Source organism: Frankliniella occidentalis, unplaced genomic scaffold (genome assembly GCF_000697945.3).
Source record: "Frankliniella occidentalis isolate FOCC.00 unplaced genomic scaffold, Focc_3.1 Scaffold217, whole genome shotgun sequence".
Lineage (NCBI taxonomy): Eukaryota > Metazoa > Arthropoda > Insecta > Thysanoptera > Thripidae > Frankliniella > Frankliniella occidentalis.
Window position 1 is genome coordinate 250,111 of NW_026267343.1, and position 7,262 is coordinate 257,372.

A 7,262-nucleotide genomic window follows, 5' to 3' on the forward strand; every position below is an offset into this window, starting at 1 on the left:
TGCGGGCGGGGTGCGGGCTGACTCGGAGGAGCGGGATCCATCCCCAGGCGAAAGAATTCAATTAGAGCGAGATGTCCTCTCTCTCATCTCTCCGGCTCGGCGGCTCGGCCCGAGCTCAGGTCAAGATCTCATTAGGATGTTCGTCCTTTGCGTGCACGGAAAAAAAAAGGTTAGCTAATCTAGCTAATATCAAGTAGCTGGAATAAAATAGCTACACTGGTAAGACTATTACCATTGCAGCTAATATGTAGCTGTAATGCTAATTTTTTTTAGGTGATCCGAAAAAGCAGTTTAGCTGAGCAAACTTAGCACGCATGCAAAATTTTAGTAGCTACTTTGAAAGTGATAACAGCCGCAATAAATCAACCGATTTGAATCAGGTCGAGCAGATACAATATTATTCACTAGCAATATTTTTTCCGTGGGGTATCTCAAGGTATCTCTGTGAGGTTCCATTATTCGCTATAAACAATTGATATTTGTGAAGTTTGTTGGGTACTACTTTTTTTGGCGAAGGGAGCGATGCGCGCGCCGCCTGTGGCGGAAGGATACACTGCCCCAAACCTCAAACTTGTTGCAGTTTCTTGTTGGGAGTTGGGATGTGCCGGTCGTGACTTGTGACGGGCGCGAGGGGCGTTTATCGTTGTCGTTTACAATTTACAGGTATTTTACAGTATATATTTATTTCCTAATATGGACGAAGATTTCAAGTCAACTTTGAAGGACTGGGGCATTGCTCAACAGTGGGTGGATAGGCTTGCTGGTAAGTAGATATGGATATCAAGCTCTTGGCCCTTGTGTACATTCGAGTCGCTTGTGAGACATTTTCCATTTTACGTCTCGTTTGTCATCGGCAGTTCCAAAAGTGTCCTTTTCTGCTTTTTCTGATCGTCCTCTTGCGTGAACTGCCTTTTGAATCGCTCCGTTAACATCAAGTGGCCTAGAACCTAACCTGAAAGTGCGTAGCCGGTGTATTCCCCGTCGCTTTCACACTATCATTCGCCCGGGTTTGCTCACTGTTTGGAAGTTATCCTTTTCTCCTTTTCATTTCCCAAGAGGGCGTGATCATTCAGAATGCCACTTTCATCGTGTGACTGTTCAAATCATGTGGCTGACTAGCTCGCGGAAGTGCGTATGTACTGCCTACAGAACTGCATTAGTTTCCCTCTTTATTGTCTTTGGCTAGACGGATTAATCTAAAATGCTTATTCTAAACGAGCCAACGAGCCACTGTTTTGCGCTTTTCACGCTTTACCTGCTCAATAAGTCTAACGACTTTTTTCTATGTGTTGTTGCCACAAGCCTCCATAGTGAGTGCAAGTGAGATAGAAAATTGTTTCAAACTACCCCCTCTCTAACACTTGGATATTTTTTATTTTTTTACAGATGAGGAAGTGTTTGACATCCAAACTTTGTTTCTGATCCCTGATGGGGAAATTGACCGCATCATTTCGAAGGCTGGTCCAAGGGCGCAGTTCAAGGCGAAAATGCAAGAATTTCACGAGGTAAATGTCACTTTATTTTGATTTCTGTGTTCAATTCTACGTCAATGGTAGCTTTACTTAGACGGGCTCTACTTTCAGAACATAGTTCTTAGTGAAGATGACCTCACTAATGTTGCTAAACAAATAATTAATGAGTATCAAAGGATGGCGAATCTCCCTTTTTATGTATGTCTGGACTCATGATGCAGCTTTTCAATTTTTCCGCTGTTTTAAATTGTTTTATTGTTTGTTTTAGGTGAAGCAGAATCTGCAAGCTAATGATTCGAATGCTTTGAATACTGAGGACAAAAATGGACGGGTGAGATATTTCTTTTAGCACAATAGTTAAAATGTCGTTACTTAAAATTTTATTGTTTACAGCATGTATGAAATTATTCTTCTTTCTTTTAGGAGAGGCAAAATGATGAAACTGGTTCAGATAAAGAAGCTGATGTCAATGCTGACTCTACTGACTGCAATGGAAATGTGAACGCCAGCCAGGATAAAGACAAGGACCAGAGTAATCCGGGGCAAAACCAGCAAGAGAATGTGCCAGAACCTCGAATCGCTCCACGCAACCTGAATAAGAGATCTTCCCAGCCTTCTGAGGAAGAGTCGGTAAGAATTTGAACACATTTTTATTTGCTTAGTGTACTTTTCATTGAGGAAATCAGTGTGAACATTAAGTGGCTGGCAATTTTGCCATTTGTTAATATGTACCTACTTTACAATAATTTGCTTTGATTGTTTCTGGGGGATATATGGATATATGACTTGAGAGAAATATTCTCAATGTGAAGTGGATAATGTCTAAAGCTGTAATGTTGTACAGTTGTCTTGAATTGTATTTTAATTATATTTCACTTGTTGTGTTTTGCAGCCATTGAAACGCTTATGTCAGAGTTGCTTGAATGGAAAACTTGTGCTCAATTATTATAAAGAAAACGGAGAACTTAATGAGGACACTCGTAATCTCCTGGCTGAAGTGATACTAAATGATTACCTGAAGGATGATTATGCAAAGAAGTAAGTCATTTCAACATGATCAGTTGTGCAATTATCTTGAATAATACTTTTGTTTTTAATCAACTCCTATTTGGTTTTGTGTTTCAGGATCCCTGCTGATGAGGAAAAGTGTATGACAAACAACATTCTTCAACTGTTCCCTTCAGAAAAAAGAGTAATTGCTACAAGCATCTCCTTTGTTTTCTTCCTTTTTATTTTATGAGTTTTATTGTTATTTTAAATTACAGTACCATTTCTTTATTCTTGCTATTATATCCATGCACAGGAAATATGGATGTCATCTGATCAACGCTGCAGGGAGTCTGCTGTGGGACGGGGAAAGATTCTCACCAGATACTATGGAAAGAGGCGTATTATGAAGAAAGCAGGACTCATGAAGAAGGGAGAAGCTGATAAAGGCAATGCAGATAATATTGAAAATTTAGCAGATATAGGTTGGTGCAAGTGCATAATATCAAAAAACACATACATATGATTGTTTTTAGTCTTGTAATTATCATTTGTTAATTTTTTTCCATTTTTGCAGATGGTGATGTTAACCCTACTGAGTTCACTGAGAAGCTATTATGGCTGACTAACACCAAGGCTTTTTCCTCGAGGCTAACCGAGTACTGGAAATATACTTCTAAAGGAAGATTACGGAGGTTTATTGCAGCAAAGACTCCAGTGGCTGAATACATGAATACATACCCAGCTCTTTTAGAAAAGACTGGATACTTGTTGGTGAGTCTCATTGTTTCTCTTGTGAAGTAAAAATTCTAGAGTAATCTGTCATCTATCTATCTCCTTATTTTCCAGCTTGAAACAGATTATGAGACACTTCATGAAGGGTCTAGTATGAATTTCTTTGTTAATTGGCCAGCTCTCGCAGCTTTTGTTGAATCAAAAGTTCCTAAACATATAAAGGAAGGCATTGTTGATGCGATGACTCCAGGTATGTTGCTCATCAATTACTTAAATTCAATTTATTTTTGGCAACTTTTTTCTCATTTAATTCATGTTTGATTTATTTTCTCAAATTTTTAGAGGGAAAGAAAATTTTAACAGTGCAAGCTCTACCCTATCTTTTCAATGTAATCACCGCAGCCAAGAAGGGTAAAAACAAGCAATGGCGACCGTCACGTGAAGAATGTGCTGAGTCCTTACTGCTTCATGTTCTTGTAAGTTAGTTTTTCTTACTAGTAAAAATTTATCTAGTTAAATTTAGCTTTCTTGTGTGAGCGCTATTTTTAACTTCTCTTTATGTTTCAGGAACCTTCAGCAATCCTTACCACTCTTGCCAATCGTCTGAAGGAAAAATATGAGCCGTTCAATCTGAGCCTTGGGCCTCAAGCTATTGTCGTTGGTGAAACTGTTGATAGCATCACTAAATGTTATGTGCGGGTCAATAGTATCCTATATGAAGTGGATAATCCTGTCAAAGCTTTGGACATAACCTTCAAGATTATGCATGCACTGGATTGTCAAAATCCAAAGGAAAGTGAACGAGAGTGGTTTTTCCTCGAAAGATCTATTTACTGCATCAACCTTGACAAGAGGAACCCCTTGATAGTGAAGACTTCTTCTGCTTGCTCTGAATATGCGCGTTTCAAATCTTAGGTTATTTTCACTTTTAAAGTTGAGTTACAAGTCAAGTGATTCATTTTGTTTATTTTGTGTTTACTTTATTATTTTGAAAATGGTGAAAAAGCCACTTTGTCTGACATAATTTTGCAATGTAATTTAAGTTTAAAACAAATGTGTGAATCCAATCATTTTCAAGTTTAGTCAAGGTATTTTATAGTATTCTTTGCTGTGATTTAGATATGGAATTTGTGTGCATTCAACCACATTAAGACTGACTAGCATTAGTTTAGATATTGTGTTCTACCATACGGTAGGGTCCAAAACGTCATCTGGCATTTTTGTGATTCACACATTTGTAGTGCAATTTCCAGACTGTTTTCTAATGTTTAGGATGCTTCTAGTCTTCTAGCTGACTTTAAATCTTAGACCACTCATGCCATGCATTTAACTGTAACTATTTCTCATGTCTTATTTTTATTTTTTTATTTTACTTTTAGGTAGTCATGGTAGTTGTTCCTTGTCCTCAGTGTAACAGTGAGTTTACAGATATAGCTACCTTGAATTTACACATTCGTATTACTCATCAGAGCTGCACTAAGTATGTGTGCAAAGTGGGCAACTGTCAACGCAGTTATAATTTGTGGGGATCATTTTCCAAGCATCTTGTGGTATTTCATGATGTTCCACGTCACTCAGCTACTGAAACTTCTCTCGTTGTTCAGAATGTTGATAAATGTGATTTGGCCGCAGAAAGTGGTCCCTCTTCCTCTACTGAACAAACTGTAGAGGCTGAGCCACCAATAGTTGAGAAAGTAGATTTTAAAGAAATGCTCTTAAAGCAGCAAGATTTTTTTGTTGCAAAGTTGTATGCTAACCCAGCCTTTCCACGCAATCTAGTGGACAAAATGGTTAAGGATTTAAGTCACTACCTGTCTAGTCCTTTCTTTGACCACCTTCAAAATGTGGTCCTTTCCTCTGTATCACCAGAATCTCCTGAAAAGAAATTGGAGATACAAGAGATGTTTGACATGGTGATGAATCCCTTTGCTCATCTGAACACTGAGTACAAACGTTTTGCTTATTTTGAAAATTCTGGGGATTTTATTAAACCAGTAGCTTATGACATTGCTGTTCGAGAGGAAAGGGTTAAAAGAAAAACAGGCATGGTTTTAGAGATGAGACCAGTGGAAGGTCAATTTATTCCTTTGGGGCTAGTCCTAAAACTTTTTTTTGAACTCCCTCATGCTTTAAGCGATACTTTGGCATACATGCAATCTCTTGAAAAGGAAGGTGATTGGATTTGTAACTTCACTCAGTGTGAAGTCTGGCAAAGGAAAATTTCAAAATATGACCCAAATGACATTGTAATCCCTGTGAATTTTTATTATGATGATTGTGAACCAAATAGTGCCCTAGGTCCTCATTTAGACCCACTAGGCTGTTCATATATACATATTCCATGTCTTCCTCCCGATTGGAGTTCAAAGTTAGAAAATATTTTTCTGGCTCTGTTGTTTGATGCTCATAACCGCTCAGTTTATGGAAATAATGCTGTTTTCAAGCCAGTTATTACTGAGTTTATAAAACTGGAAACTGAAGGTATCATTATTTGTACATCTGAACTTGGTGATGTTAAAGTGTATTTTGTTCTTGGAGTCATTTTGGGCGATAATAAGGGTCTTAATGAGATTTGTGGCTTTGTGGCCTGTTTCAGTGCTAACTTCTATTGTAGAATATGTAGTTGTCCTAAAACACTTGCTTACAAAATGGTAAAAGAAGACCCATCATTTATAAGAACTCCAGAAAGTTATGCAGCCGATGTTGAGCAATGTAATTATGAAATTTCTGGAGTCAAAGAAAAGTGTGTTTTCAGCAAGATTCCATCTTTTTTGGCACCAACTGACATCTGTGTTGATGAGTTTCATGACGTCATAGAGGGGGTTGCTCATTATACAATGTTACCTGTACTTAATCATTTATGCTCTTTAAATAATAGGTTTCTTCCTACGTTGAATAGTCGAATGTATTGTATTGACCTAGGTGTTGACAATGATAATAGACCTCCCTTAATTAATGCTGATAGACTGAGTAAAGAGAAACTTAAAATGACAGGAGCAGAGATGTTCACTTTTATTCGTATTTTTGGTGTTCTAGTTAAGGATATGGTTCCTGATGAGGACTCGTTCTACAAACTGTACCTACTGTTGCATGATATTGTCTCTCTTGTTCATGCCAAAGGTTTGCCAAAAAATGCAAGTGCACTGTTTGAAGTTGCAGTTAAAGAACATCATGAACTTTATATTAGTTTAAAAAAAGATACTCTAAAACCTAAGCACCATTTCTTAATTCACTATGCCCGCCTGTTTTCTCAGTTTGGTCCTTTTGGCCTACTATCTACAATTAGATTTGAGGCAAAGCATAGATTTTTGAAAATGACTTCCAATGTCTGTAATTCTCGTAGAAATCTCAGTAAAACTGTTGCTTTAAAACAACAACTTGCACTTTGTTTCAGAAGTTTGGCAATGTCTTCTCCTCGGCCCTCTATGGTTGTTGGGCCAGTAAACTTAGTTGACCTTAGGGAGTTAGAAGATTTTCCTGCCTTCAGTCTAACTTTGCCAGAAAGTGTATTCAATAATCCACACCAAAATCTTGCAAAGTGGGTGGAATATAGAGGAACTAAGTATGAGCAGAGGCAAGTACTTGCTACTGGTGCTGACGATGCTGGTCTCTTCAAATTTGCTGAAATTAAACTAATTTTAGTGTTGGAGCATAGGCCTTTATTTATATGTTCTCCATTTGATACACTGGGGTATCACAGCGCTGTCAGAGGGTATGAGCTGCAGCGCAACACAACAGTTGCATTGAACTGGTTTGCTGTTGAACATTCCAAACTCTTAGATCCCTTCCCCTTATGTTTATATACAATGTCTACTGGTGAACATGTTGTTGTGTTAAAATATTTTCTGTAAATGTCATTAACATGCAAGACTGAACTTGTATAATTTATGCAAATATTTTTGTTCCTGAGATGTCATTTTGTACTTCATGATCAAGTAAATTTTATTTACGTCAAATCTGGTTTATTTTTACAATACACCCATTTACTGCTATATTAATTAGCTGCACAGCTAATAATTGTAGTGAAATACCACAAGAAGGTCAGGTGGCCTTACCTATCCCGCTATT